The following is a 19,862-nucleotide window of genomic DNA, read 5'->3' as shown; positions in this document are numbered from 1 at the left end:
TTTCAATGCAAAAACAATAGCGGTCAATTCCAAATCGTGCGTCGGATAATTCCTTTCATGCTGTTTCAACTGTCTGGAAGCATAAGCTATCACTTTACCCTCTTGCATCAAAACACAACCCAAGCCATTCAATGATGCATCGCTAAAAATTACGAACTCTTTACCCGACTCAGGTTGAACTAAAACTAGTGTAATAGCCCAATTTTGGTGTAATCGAAACAGTGGTTTTGGGACCACAAATTCGAGCCGAAATTAAAATTTATTTTATTTATTATATTGTCCATAATATGGTACAAATGTCATGTGAAAATTTTGATAAGAAAATTTTATCGATTTTGTATTTAATTACAAAAAGGACCAAATCACATAAAATGTAAAAATTGGATTCTAGTAGCTAGAAGGATCAAATACCTATGGATTTCAAAACTTAATGACCTTATATGGTAATTATACCATTAAAGAAAGTATGTAGATATTTTGGTGACTCATACATGGAAATTTAGAAAAAAGACAATAACTAAATTGGAAAGTGAAATAATTTAATTAATTAAAAGATGGTAAAAAGAAATATCATCTTATTTGACCATCTTCTTCCCCAAAAATACATGGAAATCCTAGGAAAGAGAGAAGAAATTTTCATGGCCAAATTGGGTAAGTTTCCTTGGCCCGTTTTTAGTAAATTTTATATTTTTGAAACCGGGATAGTATAATCTATCTATTTGGAGGATTAATTTGAAGAGTTATCTAGGTATGAAATTTGGGTTGTGGATGAATATGCTGGAAATCAGATATTTATGGTAGAAAATGAAATGTTGTTGTTAGATAAACAACTTTTACAAAGTGAATTTTGATGAAAACATGATTTAGGGACTAAAATGTAAAGTTGTAAAATTTGATGAAAAATGTTGAATTTTCATGAATACATGTTCTGTAAATTTTGTAATGGGATTTTGGTTTGGCTTGGAATAGGGAGTAAATTGCATAAGTTTCATTTTTCAAGCCTAGGGACAAAATTGGAATTTATGGAAAAGTTAGGGGCAAAATGGTAATTTTTCCTAGGATGTAAATTGAGTCCACATGAATGTGAAATGTGATAAATTAATGTTAGATTTAGTCGTGTAGATCTGGATAGACCAAATTCAGAGTTAGAATAAGGAAAAGTGGAAAATATCGGATTAGTATATTTACGTACAAGAACATTTATCGAGGTAAGTTCGTGTAACTAAATTGTGTTTATTTACATGCTTGCATTGATTGTGTTTATGTAAATTGTATAAATTTCGTAAATATGTAAAATTATTACATATCTGATTAAGCCCGATAAATAAAAATTTTTAAATTAAATGATAATGCCCGATAGACGATAAATGATAAATGATGAAAATGTTACTTTTATGCTTGGAATGAATGTAGAATGTGATCATTTGAATTATGTGATGTTTATAGATGTATAAAATAATTACATGCCCGATAATACTTGGAAAAAATGTTTAAATCCCGGTTGAATAAATGGAAAATCAATGGTTATGTGATTTCTCAAAATGAATGAGGTCTTGCATTTGTTGCTGATGGGATTTAGCTCGAACGAGTAATCCTATTGACCTAATTACAGAAAGGATTTAGCCCAGATGGGTAATCTCGATATAAGTCCTCTCGAGCATATGTTATGGATTAGATTTACCTAGAACGGGTAATCTAGATCAAGCTCTTTAGAGCATATGTCATAAAAAGGATTTAGCCTGGATTGGTAATCCTATTGTATACATGTGTGCTATACTCTCTGATATAGTACCCTGTGGGTACCATTAGACATGAATCGAAGGATCCTGATTCATACACCTCGAGTGTATCACCTGCGTATCCATCGATATTTTAGATAAATTCAATGGGTAAAAGTTCTTGACATGAGAAGATATGAATAAGAAATGAGTTATTACACATATCGGCCTAAAATACATGAAAATGACGATATGTGTTAATTATATATGGAAATATAAAATGTTGATATTGTACATGGAATTTATTTGATGAGTATGTACATCCTTGATTCTAAACTTGTACACCTTGAGTGTACTAATCATGACCTTGATATTGTGAGTAATATGGGTAAAGTTCTGATATGAAATGATCTAAACTTGAAATGAACTATTATGAAATTATACTTGGAATATAAAGAGATGATTTATACATGTTAAAAGAATACATGTTGTGGAAAACATATATGCATGGAAACTTGATTGTTGTTGAGCCCATATATGTTTGTGATGTTATTACGGATTATATGACTAACAAAGGCAATGAGGATATGTGTAGGGCTTGAAGGCAAAATGATTGAATATGCCTTACATAGTTACCTTAAAATAGAATGAATGGTATAAAATAGAATGAATGGTAAGTTAAGTACCATGTTATACGAACTTACTAAGCATTTTATGCTTACTTAATTTTACTTCCCTGTTTTATAGTAAATTGGAAGCTCGTTGGATTAGAACCTTGGCGGAGATCACTCAAACTATCCATCAGCCCATGTTGGTACAGTTTGGTAAATCAATTATGGTCGTAATGGCATTTATAGTTTATATTGGTCATATTGGCATGTAATTGTAAATGATGCTTGTAATATAGCCATTGTAATGGCTAGTAATGGTTTGTTTTGATATATTTCTAATGTCATACTATGGTAGCTACATATATGTTAAGTAGTTGATCTATTATGCCTAACTTGAGGTCTTAACTAAGGCAAGATTATGAACAGGTATGCATGTAATGGTATGCCATGTTGAATGGTAGTATTTGTTTAATTTGAATGCTTGGAATGGTTGGTATTGGATGTGTGTTTCAAGTGAAGGTCACAGATTTGATTTTGGGTGAGAAATAAAGCTAGAAATGACTTTATTTTGTCCACACGGGTAGACACACACAGGCGTGTGTCTAGACTGTGTGTGACACACGGTCGAGTACATGGGCATGTAGTTAGGCCGTGTGTCCCCTGTACCCTAAGTTTTGAGAAACATAATGCTCAAAATTGAGCACACGGGCAGAGACACGGGCGTGTGTCTCAGCCGTGTGTGCTACATGACCTAGAACACAAGTTTGTGTCTTGGCCGTGTGAAACTTGCACCTAATTTCAAAATGAATTAATTAGCCACACGGCCTAGCACACGAGCGTGCGGCATGACTGTGTGCACAAGTCAGAGAGTTACAAGGGGTTGAACACGGCCTATAGCACGAGTGTGTCCCAGGTCACAAGGGCGTGGCCATTAGACCACACGAGCGTGGCCATTGGACCACACGGGCGTGTGAGCCCTATAACTTGGAAAATTTATGAAATGTCATGAAAAGCTCTTAAAGTTCCCGATTAAGTCCCGACTCGATTCTAATGCTCGTATTGGGCCTTGAGGGTCCAATTAAGGGATGTTTTGAATGATCTCGGTTAATGAAAAGTAATTACATAAATTATTTGTAAAATGTTCTGAAAGTTCCGGTAATGCTCCGAAATCTTGTTCCGATGACTGATTTGGGTTAGGGGTGTTACAATTGGTGCCTCAAATAACAATGCTTTTAACTGTTCAAAACTCTATTGACACTTCTTGGACCACTCAAATTTCACAACTTTTTGTAACAATCTAGTCATCGGTGTAGCAATCATCGAGAATCCTTCAACAAAATGTCTATAATAACCAGCTAAACTCAAAAAACTTCTGACTTTGGATACATTTCTCGATGGCTTCCAATCAACAACTGCAGAAATCTTGCTCGGATCAATGTGTATACCTTCTGCTGAAACAATATATATCAAAATTCTGACTTCTCTAAGCCAAAACTCACATTTGCTAGATTTAGCGAACAATTGCTTATCTCTTAAGGTTTGTGGTACAATCCTCAAATGCTCGGCATGCTCAGACTTATCTCGTGAATAGATTAGAATGTCATCAATAAATACAACAAAAAATCTGTCTAAATACGATTTAAAAATTTGATTCATCAAGTCCATAAAAATCTGTCTTAAGTTGCCGTGACGCATACACAACGTAGTAAACATGCTATAATTCAAGAAACCTTCCTTAAGATATGAAACCTTAGTTATCTTATGAAAACACTCTTTTCAGTTGCGAAAGCTTTGTTTAAAACATTTGATTTAAAAAAACTTATCATTTAAGAATTTAGTTGCGAAAACGTAGTAAACATGCTATAATTCAAGAAACCATGTTCAACCTCTCATAATTACATCTCATAAAAATAATAATCCAAATAATAAGAAAAAGGGGACGCCTTATTACAATCTAGTCTAAAATCACTTAATAAATTAGAAACTAAATGCTCTTCGTTTTTTTTGTAGAACAAACAAGTCCAAGCTGTCTCGCTAGCTGGCCACCCAGAGTCCCTCTAGACATCGAACCTCCTATTGAGCACCACCTGAGAAAAATAAAAGAGAGGGTGAGTTTTCGCAAACTCAGTGTATACATCCCTCGAACAAACATTAATCATACATCAACCACCATACATCATACATTTAATGTAATACAGTGCAATCCCATCCAAATAATCCATCCGTTACACACCAACTTCGTCCCTTGATACACATCATATGGGAATATAAATATCGACCCACCCAACCGATACACATCCAGGGTAGCCCAGTTGCGGAACTACCTTGTAACACCCCTTACCCGTATCCAAGGCTGGAACAGAGTACTAGGCATTACCAGACTTAACAATACACATAGACGAAAACTAGGCCATAAAATTTCATTTAATTCAAAACTTTTCGAACACATGCATAACAAACAAAGCTAACTATATCATCACATCAAAACATAGGACATGACACGATTAATAAAACTTATAAACCATAATGGATAAGGACTACATCTCATGATCATATACGATAACTCAATGCAGACTGATACGTATGGTCAAAATCATAATAAAAATACATATCACAAACCAACTTCCTATACATGCCACTCACTTGATATTTCTAATACTTGAATTAATTCTCCCAAAATGATAGTTTGATAGTGTGATTTTGCCTCCGACGATCTCCAACCCCGAGCCGACCTGCCAATACTAAAGAAATGGAGAGGATGGGTAAGCTTTACGCTTAGTAAGTTCATATGAAAATAATAAGCAATTACTACCACGCTTTTCAAGATAAAACACTATAATTGTACAATTACACATGTTCAGCTTAAGCTGTGTTATCGAGTTACAGTTACTAAATCAATCATATCTGAAGATACAAAACTCCAAATTTAGTTTTGTTAATTTTCCTTGAAACTAGATTCATATACATTTCTCCCATAAAATTTCCATAATTTTTGGTAAATCAATTAGTACAGTTTATTCATTAAAGTTTCCCCTGTTTCAGAGTACGACTACTCTGACCCCTGTGCACTACGAACCAAATTTCTCCCTGTACAGAATTTCAACGACCATTTAGTTTATTTCCCATAAAAATAGACTCAATAAGGAATCCATGCATGTAAGGTATGACTCTTAATAAGTTTTTTACAATTTATGGTGAATTTCTAAAGTTAGAATAGGGGATCTCGAATTTATTCTGACACTGTCTCACAAAAATTATAATATCACATAATATATAACTCTTTTGCTCCCCTGTTTCTTTTATTTGAAAATATTCTCATTAATATTTAATTCCATAATTTTTTGAAATTTAATTCAACTTACACAATTTTTGGTAAATTTTCAAAGTCATGCACTGCTGCTGTTCAACACTGTTTTACTACTAAAGTTCACTTTTACACAATTCACTTAATCCATTCCATTTTACCGAGGTTCGCTCAAATATTGAGCATATTTCTCATAAATTAAAATAAACATATACTTGCACTTGTCCATCACATAATCACTTTCACATGTATTTTCATTTAATTGATTTCCTGTTGAACTCATCGGAATAATAATAGATACACAATTGCCTGCACATTTTCCCATTTCCACACTTGTAGTCGAAACTATCTGGTACGCATAGTAGCCTGCACTTAGCACTACACATGCGACCAATAATCTGGTACACGTAGTAGCTTACACTTAGTACTACACACGTGATCACAGTTTTCGGGTACGCATAGTAGCCTGCACTTAGTACTACACATGCGACCAATTATCCGGTACATGTAGTAGCCTGCACTTAGTACTACACACGTGACCTCACAATAGTTCATTTGTATCGTTTCTATTCCGAAGGTTCAACCGGGAAATTCCTCACTTTTCAACATTTTACTAAATTGTCCGTAATCAACTTAAATTCGTAACTTACATCAAATAACCATTTGATAGGCAGCCATATTTCATATGATATCAAAATATAATAACATAAAAAGAATCGATAGATTATTTATGTACGAACTTACTCGAAGTGTCGATCTCACTATCCATAGTACCAATTGTCCATTCATAGTATAATAAGACACAACTCAAATATCAAATCAGCTTTTAAGAATTTACATAACATATATCACATATTTCATATATCACTTGTCATGTATCATCATTTTCTTGCATTTCATGTAACATTCTTTCATGTCATATTTCCACATCATAAACACCATTTCATCAAATTTTCCAATATATTAAATCATACAATATATGCAATAATAGTAAGAAATATATATTCAAACATAACATTCCATTATTATTATCATACGAACTTACCTCGATTCAGAAACGGCAATTTACCATTTTTCCCGATTTAAGCCCGAATCTCGATTTCCTTCATCTCTAATATCACATTTAGCCTAATAATTAGTCACACTATTCATACAGGTCCAAAAATCATTTTTTTTACAAATTTTCATTTTGACCCCAAAACTTTTGCATATTTGCACTTTTGCCCCAAGGTTCGGAAATTAAAATTCATCCTATTTTCTTATGTTTTATGACATGCTGATCATTTTTCCCTTCTATGGCAACATCAAATTCTCACTCTAACATGTACTTATGACTATTAGGTATTTTTACCGATTAAACCCTTTTACTCGTTTTCACATAAAACCGAGTAGCACAAGTTGTCTAACATAATTTAAAACCTCATATTCTATCAGAAAACACCAAAATACACAAATTTCACCAGTTTATTTTTCCAATTATGAACCCTGGGTTGAATTATTGCTAGCATAAGCTAAATCAAGTTACTGGGACTCCAAAAACGTAAAAATCATTAAAAACGAGGCTAGAACAGACTTACAATCGAGCTTGGAAGCTTGGAAACCCTAGCCATGGAGTCTCCCTTGGTATACACGTCCATGGTGAAGAATATGAACAAAATTGGCTTTTAATTTTGTATTTTAATTCATTTTACCCCTAAATGACCAAAATGCCCTTTTTACTAAACTTTCCAAAAATTCCATCCATGTCCAATTTTTGTCCATAAACTTAGAAATTGGTAAAATTTCTATTTAAGACCTCCTAATTAATATTTCAAAGCAATTTCATACTAGAAACTTCTAGAATGCAAGTTTTACAACTTATTCAATTTAGTCCCTAACTTCAAATTAAGCACTTTATGCATAGAATTTCTTCACGAAATTTTCACACAATCATGCAATCATATCATAGACCTCAAAATAATCATAAAATAATTATTTCTATCTCAAATTTATGGTCACGAAACCACTATTCCGATTAGGCCCTAATTCGGGATATTACATACCTTCATTTACATATTGGGCTTAAAAGCCATCGGTGGATCCACGATTGTCAGGCAATCGTGCAATCCTCATATACTTCCTCCGTTCCATAATTCCCAGACCATACGCAACCTAAGAAAAATATCTTTTTTATGCAGCAGATATGCATGTCACATCCATTAAACTTACATTCAACACATAGGGGTATTTTGGTCATTTTTGCCCTTAGGGGTATTTCGATAATTTTCCCTTTATTACGGTTTTCACTTACCTTATGCCATTAACAAATCCCGTGAGCTAAGATGAACGAATACTATGCACCAGGTAGGATTCCAGAGAAGAGGAGGTGGGTCATTAAGACCGCTTAAGTACCAAGCTCTCTCTAGATCCAATTCTAGACATGCATATACCCATTGCCACACCTTACCCCTATGATTTGTCCATAGTCTCAACAATTTAATTAAGTTTTATGTAGTCATCATATACTAAGCCCAAAACCCCTACATACCTGCATATGACCTTCTAGGCCCAATCTCATTTATATGGCCCATCCGACCCAATTCACGTTCATATGGCCCATCAAGCCTAATTCACATTCATATGGCCCATTAGGCCCAATCTCATTTATATGGCCCATCTGGCCCAAATCACATTATATTCATGCTCACATACAAATTTTCTATCACATAGCATCACTTATCAATTTTTTCCTAATATGGGCCCAATAGCCCCTCGGGCCCATTTAGTCCGTTCCGGCCCATTTGGCCTATTCACAACCCAAGTCCATGGAATCACCCATGGGCCTCATGCAACCTATCAGTGTCCCCCTTACGAGTGTTCGTGAACTCACAAGACTACCGTAGCCAAACTTTCTGCTTTTCGGCATTTCAGTATTTTGGCATTTCAGCTTTTCGGCATTTCGGCTTTTGCCAATCTACTTGTGTGTGCAGTGTAAGTACACACCTGGTAAGCAAGTGTGCTGTGATTCCCTTAGTCACCAACCTATAAACGATATCACCCTTCCATTAATCGTATGCTTAACACATATCTTACCCAAAAAAAAACCAAAACCTCACCTTAACCTTACCTTGAACACCAATCCCTAATAGTCTTTCCTTGATCACGTACTCCTTAGATATGCATTAATCCTACTCATTAAAACCAAATACTAGGGGACTAGCATCCAACATAATTAACCCCCTTATCTCACTTAAGATCATTCGGCCAACCTTAGTCAATATGAGAGAAATGCTTACCAAACCGTAAAACACCTAAGGAGCAATTCGACAAAGAGCTAAAACCCGAGATCCAACACTAATTCCCTACCAAAGTTGATTAGAAAGAGTGAGGAAGGGAGGTAATCGGTATTAACAATACTAACCAAAAAAGAGATAAGGTACTTGCACCAAAAGAGTAATCGACCCAAGGGAGATTCAGCTTTTCGGCTTTCAAACTAGTATGGTGAATAAGGTTTATTTGGCACAAATTAAAGAAGAAGAGTAGAAGAAGGAATCCGCTAACCCAAAAGTGGAACAAAAAAATTGTGTAGAGGAAAAGAGGGAAAATCGGCATAAAGAAAGAAAGTAAAACAAAGGGTTTTTGGCTTTTAGGAAAAAGGGTTTCCGGCAATAAGGTGAAGGGAATTTGGCATTAGCTTGGCCACCCCCCATTCGGAACCTATTTATAGCCCCTATAACCGAATTGCCTGAATCTCAATTCCCCATTCAGCTCCATCACTTCCCCCTTCTCATCTCCTCGTTTTCTCCCTGATAACTCAGTAATCTATTTCCTAAATTTTCTCTTCTGAACACTCCCCTTGGAGTCCATCTTCACGCCACTTCCAACCTTCTAGAAGGCCAAAATTAAACTCCTAAAAAAATACTAAGCTAGGATTCAAACCTCGGATCTCCTTGCTATCTACTAATGCCACCTCTCTACACCCTAAGTGGCGTCACTTAGCCACTCCTCCACAAGGCTTTTTGATGCCATTTTCCCCTATCTTTATTTAAAAGCCCAACTACTCCCAACGCTGATTCCTTTAATAATTAAATTAAAATTCCTCCACTACAAATCTCAAACCCAGAGCTTCTTAAACATACCTCGACACTTAAAATTCCTTAAACCCTTAAAGCCAACATGTCATTTGTCATTTTTTTACTCACATAAAAATTTTATGAGACCCAAAGCCCATTTCATCTTGGCCCAAAATTCAGGGCGTTACATTATCAACTAAAACATATTTGCCTAAAGGGTTCGATAATTTAATCATAAACTCAGTAGACTCAACAGGCAAACTCTTACTAGACACTAAATTCATACAGGTATATGAATGGGTCGATCTAGGATCAATCAATGCAATTACATTAGTGTCATAACGAGAAAATGTACCGGTGATAACATCGAGTGACGATGCATCTTCACAAGTGCATATTGCATAAGCTCTAGTAGGTACTCTAATATCCTGAATTAGGGCTTCATCAGAATAGTGGTTTCGTGACCACAAATCTGAGATAGAAATAATTATTTTATAATTATTTTGATGATTATGATATGATTGCATGATTGTGTGAAAATTTCGTGATTAAATTCTATGCCTAAAGTGCTTAAATTGAAAGTAGGGACTAAATTGAATAAGTTGCAAAACGTGCATTCTAGAAGTTTTTAGTATGAAATTGTTTTGGAATATTAATGAGAAGCTCTTAAATAGCAATTTGACCAATTTTAAGTTCATGGACAAAATTAGGACATGGAAGGAATTTTTGGAAAGTTTAGTAGTAAGGGTATTTTGGTCATTTAGTTATTAAAATGAATTAAAAACAAAATTAAAAGCCAATTTTTGTCCATCTTCTTCATTAGGCCGAAATTTCAAGGTTTCTCCATAGCTAGGGTTTGTTTCAAGCTTCCAAGCTCCATAGTAAGTGATTCCAAGCCCCGTTTTTAATGTTCTTTACGTTTTTGGAATCCCGGTAGCTCGATTAAGCTTATGTTAGCAATAATTCAACCTAGGGTTTATATTTGGAAAAATACCCATAGGTGAAATTTGTGTATTTTGATGTTTTATGATAGAATATGAGGTTTTAAATTATGTTAGACAACTTGTGCTACTCGGTTTTGAGTGAAAACGAGTAAAAGGGCTTAATCCGTAAAAATACCTAATAGTCACAAGTATATGTTAGAGAGAGAATTTGATGTTGCCATAGAAGGGAAAAGTGATCAGCATGTTATAAAACATAAGAATAAGGAATAAAGTTTAATTCCCGAGCCTAGGGGCAAAAGTGTAATTATGCAAAAGTTTAGGGGCAAAAGTGTAATTTTTTCAAAGTTCGATTAAATGCTGTTTTGATGAATGCATGTATTAAATAAGATTAATTTGGCATTATAGATCAAGAGAAACGAGATTCAAGTCGTGATCGAGGAAAAGAAAAGATTGTTGACTAAATTGCAAAATCTTTATATTTTGGTACCAAGGTAAGTTCATGTGTAAATAATGTAGCATAATTGTTATTTTTAAGTTATTGATGTTAATTATATGGTACGCTGATTTTTAATCGTGAAATATTATGCTTTGGGGTTAATGTTGAGTAATATGCAAATTATGTTTACTACTTGATAAATATGAATTGCTACCAAGTATCGGTTCCGATATTCCATGGAAGACGACAAATATGAGATCGAGGGAAAAAGTCCGTTTGAACCTTAGGAATAGATTAGGATACAAGTGACATGTCACTAGGATGGTTGAGCATCCGAACTCGTTGAGTTGAGTCCGAGTTCACCTATGGATGCGAATGTCCGAACTCGTTGAGTTGACTCCGAGTTCGTGAGATGTAACTAGGCATCCGAACTCGTTGAGTTGAGTCCGAGTTCACTTATTGATGCGAACGCTCGAGCTCGTTGAGTTGAGTCTGAGTTCACTTAGGGGCGGTTACATGATTTCTTGATTACATATGAGGCACTTATGTGCAAATTATCCGTGTATCCGAGTTGTATTCTGATGTGTTCACCGGGTGAAATTTCTAGTGAAATGGAAGAACACTTGACGTTTTGGTAAGTGTTGTGAAATGGACACTTTGGATAGGTATGTTCTTAACCCTCGGGTTGAAAATAGATACAACAACGATAAGGTGGTAAGATGATGAATGATGGCTAGAAATGTGATATATGTTTTGGTGATACCATGCTAAAGTTGTTTGGTATATTTGTATTGTTATGTTACTTGTTATTTACATATGAACTTACTAAGCATTTATGCTTACTCCTTCCTTTTCATTCACTGTAGTTTTGAACAAGCCGGCTCAGTAATCGGGACAGGTCGAAAGTTCGATCACACTATCCAAAGGACTTTTATCTTGGTAAATGGCTTGTACAACTACTTAATTATGGCATGTATAGCAATATACCTATTTTGTGTAAATAATTTTATGATATGCCCATGTTTGGTTGAGAAAATGTTTGATATTGATAAGTCATGGTGATGGCTAATTTAGATCATGTTTGATATTATGGAAGTTTAATAGGTTATCTAGTTCATAAAAATTCATGGAAAGATGAAACTTGCCTTAAAACAGAATATTGCTGCAGCAATGACATGAATTTGAAAAATCACTAAAAATAGTATAAATGGAACTAAATAATGAGTAAGTTATGAAATTGAAGCTTAATGAGTCTATTTTCATGTGGATTGAACAAAATAGGCATATAAATTCTATTTTATGAGATATTTAAACTTTTGTGAAACAGGGCCAGAGTGATTTCTGGATCCCCTATTCTGACTTTAAAAATTCATAATAAATTTTAAAAAAATAATTAGAGGTTGTTAGAAGTTGTTCTTTATATGTACAGATTCCTTATTGAGTCTAGTTTTAAGAAAAACAAACCTTGTAGTCATTGAAATTCTGTATAGAGAGATATCTGATTCGTAATACACATATGTCAGAGCAGTCGAACCCTGAAACAAGGGAGACTTTAACTAATAAACTGTACTAATTGGCCCAACCAAAAATTCTAGAAAAAAAATTAGTAAATATCTATATGAGTCTAAATTTTGGGAAATTTTACAGATCTTGATTTCGAGTTTCATAACTCGAGATATGATTTTTCTTGTAACTGTGACGCGAGTAGCTAGAAAGCTGTGAATGTAGAAACAAATGATTTGAAGTTCTTAAATTGATAAATTATGTTCGGTAACCCCTCAAGCTCGACTCCGGTGATGGTCTCGGGCGTGGGGGCGTTACAGGTACTCCGGCCTCAAATCTCACAGCAGATTCCTTTTTCATTCCTCTATTACTAGTCACATTCGTCGCATTTCTCGGTGGGCTCCCTCTAGTGGCAGGATTGGTTCGTCTTGCATTCTGGAACTTATCTTTTTCAGTTAACTCAGGGCAATTTCTAATGAAATGATCTTGCGAGCCACATTTAAAATAGCCTCTATTATTCGTCCAGCACTCACCAAAATGTCGTCGACCACACTGTTGGCACTCAGGCTTATTGTTTCTCACGCTGCCAACACTCGATATTGATGTAACTTGTGTTTTAGGACTTGAGTATTGCTTTCCACGATCTTTGTTTGGATACCCGATTGAAGCATTTGAATGCGTATATGAGTCTCTTGATTTCTTTGACGAAGATTGATATGGTTTATTCATTGATCTTTTTCTTGAATCTCTAGCCTCAAAATCCACCTTTCTCTTTTCCTTGCCAAGTTCTTTAGCTTTACAAGCTCGGTCAACTAAAACAACAAATTCTTTCAATTCTAGAATCTTGACTAATAGTCTGATGTTTTTGTTCAACCCATCTTTGAATCTCTTACACATACTCGTTTCAGTTGAAACAAATTCTCGAGTGTATTTACTAAGTTTAACAAACTCTCGCACATATTCAGTCACAGACATACGACCCTATTTTAGCTCCAAAAACTCTTTACATTTTTGATCAATAAACTGTTGACTGATATATTTCTTTCTGAACTTAGCTTGAAAGAATTCCAAGGTAAATTTTTCCCTCGGCACCACTGATACTAGGGTGTTCCACCACTAATAACCTGTGTCCCTCAAAAGTGATATGACACATTTTAAACACTCAGCTGGTGTGCAAGAAAGTTCATCAAACACTTGAATTGTATTTTCAAGTCAAAAATAGGCTCTCTCAAGATTGTCGTCAACATTAGTTCTAAACTCTTCAACTTCATGTTTTCGAATCTTATAAACTGGCGGCTTATTCAGTGGTAGAAGTTCGACAACTTGAGGAGCTACGAAAATCGGTTGGGGATTAGGTGGGGGCGGGGGTTGTTGAGCAGCCGGATTTGTTCGAACAAACTCTGTAAACCACTCATTCATCATCTGGAAGAAGGATTCTTTAGCCTCTTCTTCCTGGCTACCCGCTACGGGTCTTGACTCTAATTGCGCTACTCCGCGAATAGAGGTAGACGCATCACTTTCAACATCATTAGCAACAACTCGATTGGGATCCATATACTATATGAAAACACAATTTAAACTATTAGGAGATATCACACTATCACGGATTATATATGGCATGTATAGCTAGACTCTCACACATGCTACGTTAGTCTGAGAATCGACTAAATCGTAGCTCTGATACCAATAAATGTAACACCTCTCACCCATATTCAATGTCAGAATAGAGTTTCAGAGCATTACTGGACTCATAAAAGAGTTAAACATTCATTTTCAAATTTCATGCAATCATCATTCAAACTCAATCACATTGTCCCTAATACGAGCCTATAAGGCCCTAAACATGCATTCGGGTTGGTTCGGGACAAAACCAATAACTAAGGAAACTTTTGGAACACTTAGAAAATTTTTGCAAAAATATAGGGGACACACGCCGGTGTCACAGGCCGTGTGGACATTCAAAATAAGATCACATGGCCGTGTTCTAGCCTGTGTCTGACCCCGTGTAACTCTCTGACTTGGGTCACATGGCCAACACACATGCCCATGTGACTAGCTCGTATGCCTTAAAAACGGCCACACACGTCCGTGTGCTAGGCTATGTGCTAGGCTGTGCCAAACCTGTAGGGTATATTGATTTATGCTACACAGCCAAGTCACGCGCCCATGTGCTGGGCCGTGTGTAGCATACTAACCTGATTTTTAATTCAACACCAGGGGACACATGGTCGTGTAACATAACCGAATGTCACACACAGCTGAGACACACGCTCGTGTCTTTGCCCGTGTGGAAAAAAATTTGGCTATTTAGCAAGCCATTTTGCCACCCAATTTGCATATACCTACACCAAACTCAAATGGCACAAAAACATAACATATAATAGACATTCAATCAGCATATTTTATACCATTTCAAACACCAACTAATACAAGATATATAATCTCACATTATGCCATCCAATTTCATGCCAAATTTCACTTTCTCAAATCATTAATATGGTTATTTTCTAAACATGCATTATTTTACCTAAGTTCACAAGCATACTAATTCTCAATTCATCAACCATTTGACATCCACAACACCTATAATCAACAATCATCACATATCCAACATTTAACACATAACCAAAATAATATGCACATATGAAAACACAACCAAACCAACCAAATTAAGCCAACTTTCATGGCTATATACAAAACCAAAACATTAACATTTACATGCCATTTCAAATGACCAAATTCATTTCCAAACTATATAACAAAATGACCATAACCCTATACATGCCATATACTCAAAATACTAAGTTCAAAAGTACCAAAGTCATAGTTGGATAGTGTGATAAAGTCTCCAAGGATTCCCGAATCCGAGCTAGCTTTGATTTCACTATAAAACACGGAAAATAAACAAAGTAAGCTATAAATCTTAGTAAGTTCGTATAGAAATTAACTCAACTCATCACATATGCTCAAATTAAGCAAATAAAAACATAACATGACATAGCTTATAATGAATCACCAACCTACCACATTTGCATTCACAAAGTTAGATGTAACTTTCATAATTTTTCCTTATTTCAATATATTACTCGGTTCATGTACATACCTTGTAACAACCTATTTTTAGTCAAATTGAAACAGTGGTTTCAAGACCACAAATCCAGAGTTGAAATAATTATTTTATTAATATTTTAATGTTTACAACATGATATTATGATTGTGAGAAATTTTTGTTAAGAAATTTTATCATTTAAGTGCTTAATTTAACAAAAAGGACTAAATCACTAAAGTGCAAAACTTGAGTTTTATAAGCTAAAAGTATTAAATAGCTAAAGAACTTAAATGCATGGGTACTTGGATGGTAATTAGACCATTTAAGTGATAGTGAACATTTATGAGGTTTGTTTAAGTGAAAATTTTAATATTTTCAAAGGTTATGTAAGTAAATTGGTAAATAAAGATAAATTAAATAAAACAAAACATGGCTATCATCTTTCTTCACCATATTCAACTGAAATTTAGCTAAGGAAACACCATTGTTAAGGCTTTGAAGGTTCGGCCACAGTTCTCTTTGCATACCAAGAAAAGCGAAATACGGACTTAGATCGGGGAAGGAACAAGATTTTGGATTAATCGACTCGTTTTGTCATTTTTGCATCCGAGGTAAGTTTGTATGTAATAAGCATTATTATATTTGTGTTTTAAATGCTTTGATATAGTATAAATTGTGAATACGACATTACGAAGCGATTCGATGAAGATTCGGCATTGGAAATCCCGGTTGAACCTTAGGAATAGATTAGGATATGAATGACATGTCATTAGGGGTTATGTGACTTGGGTGCTGGTCCGTACGTCCTAATGGTGGTTGAGTTATCCGGCGTGTGTTACGGATACTCGTCAGCTTGTGTGAGCAGCACCGTGTAACTTTGCCATGACCGTCAGCTTGTGTGAGCAGACCTGTTGATAGCTCTAGTGTGAGAATTATATATGATACGAGATTGAGATAGCTTCAGCTATGTTTGTGGCACTTAGGGTGTGAGATTCTCGAGTATCCGATAGTATTCCGAATGGTTCAACGGGATGTCAAAGATGTGGATAAGTATAAGTTTGACACTACATTGATGTTATTGCCATTTGATGAATTTGATGTGATTTTGGAAATGGACTGGTTAACTCAACATGATGAAGTGGTGAATTGTAAACAGAAATATATTATATTAAAATGTCAGAATGGTGAGTTCTCAATGTTGAATATGATAAATTAGATGGGCAGCACAAAAATATGTCAAAAAGGGTTATGAAGCTTATCTTGCTTATGTATTGAAAACTAAAGAATTTGAGTCAAAGATTCAATCAGTACTGGTTGTATGTGAATTTCTTGATGTGTTTCTAGAGGAATTACCCGGTTTGCCACCTTGTAGAGAAGTGTAGTTTTCTATTGATCTTGTACTAGGGACAACACCAATATCTATAGCACCCTACAGAATGGCTCCTACCAAATTAAAAAAGTTGAAAGCACAGTTGCAATAAGTAATTGACAGAGGTTTTGCTCGCTCTAGTTTCTCACCATAAGGTGCACCAATTTTGTTTGTAAAGAAGAAAGATGAATATTTTAGGCTGTGCATTGATTATAGACACCTCAACAAAGTTACAATAAAGAACAAGTATCCACTACCTTGAATTGATGATTTATTTGACTGGTTGAAAGGTGCCAATGTATTTTCAAAGTTTGATGTTCGTTCTGGTTACTATCAGTTACGGGTAAAAGATTCAAATGTGCCAAAGATAACTGTTAGAACATGTATGGACATTATGAGTTTCTTGTGATGCTATTGGGGTTGACAAATGCACCTGCTATATTTATGGATCTGATGAACATAATTTTCAGACCATATTTAGACAGGTTTGTGGTGGTATTTATAGGTGATATTTTGGTTTACTCTCGAGATGACAATGAACATGCAGATCATCTGAGAATTGTATTGCAAACTCTGCATGAGAAGCAATTGTATGCCAAATTTAGTAAATGTGAGTTTTGACTACGGGAAGTTAGTTTTCTCGGGCATATTGTATCTGTAGAAGGTATTTGAGTAGATCCAAGCAACATTTCAGCTATTGTAAATTAGAAGCCACTAAAGAACGTGCTGAAGTTCGAAGTTTTCTAGGACTTGTTGGATATTATCGGAGGGTTGTAAAAGGGTTTTCAATGATTGCCTCTTCAATGACTTGTTTGTTGCAAAAAGATGTGAAATTTGAGTGGTCTGATAAATGTTAGCAAAGTTTTGATAAGTTGAGAGCTTTATTGACAGAGGCACCTGTTTTAGTCTAGCCTAAATCAGATAAGGAATTTGTAATTTATAGTGATGCATCGTTAAACAGTTTGGGTTGTGTTTTGATGCAGTAAGGTAAAGTAATAGCCTATGCTTCAAGACAACTTAAACCATATGAAAGAAATTACCTGATACATGACTTGATTTAGCAGTAATTGTGTTTGCACTGAAAATATGGCGACATTAATTATTTGGTGAAAAATGTCACATTCACTGATCAAAAAAGTTTGAAGTAATTGATGTCACAGAAAGATTTGAATTTGAGACAGCACAAGTGGCTTGAGTTATTGAAAGATTATGATTTGGTTATTGACTATCATCCCGGAAAAGCCAATGTGGTTACAGATGATCTGAGTAGAAAATCATGTTTGCTTTGTTGACAATGAATACTCGATTGATGTTACCTGATGATGGTTCAATCATAGCTGAGTTGGAAGCTAGACTGATGTTTTTACAGCAGATTTCTGAAGCTCAGAAAGATGATAGAAAGTTACAAGCAAAACGGGTTCAGTGTGAATCAACTCCTGATTCAGAATTTCAGATCGGGACTGATGGTTATTGTTATTCAGAGGCAGAATATGTGTACCGAAGAATTCAAAACTAGTACAGAAGATTTTGAATGAAGCTTACAATGGTAACATGTCTATTCATCCTGGAAGTAATAAAATGTGCAATGATTTGAAAAGATGTTCTGGTGGCCAAGAATGAAATAAGATATTTCTGAGTTTCTATCAAAATGTTTGATATGTCAGCAAGAAAAAGCTGAACATTTGTTGCCTTTGGGATTATTGCAGCCAGTTACAATACCAGAATGGAAATGGGAAAGAATTACCATGGATTTTGTATCGGGATTGCCCCTGTCTCCAACGAAGAAAGATGCCATTTGGGTAATTGTTGATCGATTAACAAAATATGCACACTTTATTCCAGTACGCAAGGATTTTTCATTTGATAAATTGGCTGAATTATATGTCTCTATGTTTGTTAGATTGCATGGGGTACCTGTCTCTATTATTTCATATAGAGATCCTCGATTTACAACTCGATTCTGGAGAAAATTGCAAGAAGCTCTGGGTACAGAGTTACATTTCAGTATTGCATTCCATCCCAAGATAGATGGCCAATCTGAACATGTGATACAGATTTTTGAAGATATGCTTCGGTGTTTGTATTTTGGAATTTGAAGGTAATTGGGAAAAATATCTGCCTTTAGTTGAATTTGCTTACAATAATAGTTATCAGTCCAGTATCAAAATGGCACCGTATGAAGCTTTGTATAGCCGAAAAATGTAGAACACCATTGTATTCGATAGAGCTTAGTGAGAAAAAGATACACGAAATTGACTTAGCTCATGAAACTGAAGAAAAGGTGAAAGTAGTTCAGGACAGTTTAAAGGCAGCCTCTGATCGTCAAAAGTCCTATGTTGATCTTAAACGAAAAGAAATAGAGTTTCAGGTCGATGACAAGGTATTTTTGAAAGTATCACATTAGAAGAAAGTTCTCTGGTTTGGCCGAAACGGAAAATTTAGTCGACGGTTTATTGGGCCATATGAAATCACAGAAAGAATTGGACCTGTTGCATATCTGCTATGTAACACCCCCTAACCCGTATCCGCCATCGAAACAAGATTTCGAAGCATTACCAAAACTTTCAAAACATTTTACAAATAAATTATGTAAATTAATATTCATTAACCAAGATCATTCAAAACGTCCCTTAATTGGACCCTCGAGGCCAAATACGAGCATTAGAATCGAGAACTCTATAAATTTTTTTGCGACATTTCAAAAATTTTCCAACGTTCAGGGCTCACATGCCCGTGTGGTCCAAGGGACATGCCTGTGTGACCTTGGGACACGCCTGTGTTTGACCCGGTGTAACTCTCTGACTTATGAACACGGCCATGCCACACGCCCGTGTGCTAGGCCTTATGGTTATTAATTCAATTTATAATTAGGTTCA

The sequence above is a fragment of the Gossypium hirsutum genome, chromosome A03, assembly GCF_007990345.1.
Source record: "Gossypium hirsutum isolate 1008001.06 chromosome A03, Gossypium_hirsutum_v2.1, whole genome shotgun sequence".
Classification (NCBI taxonomy): domain Eukaryota; kingdom Viridiplantae; phylum Streptophyta; class Magnoliopsida; order Malvales; family Malvaceae; genus Gossypium; species Gossypium hirsutum.
Note: the sequence above shows the minus strand (reverse complement) of the source record.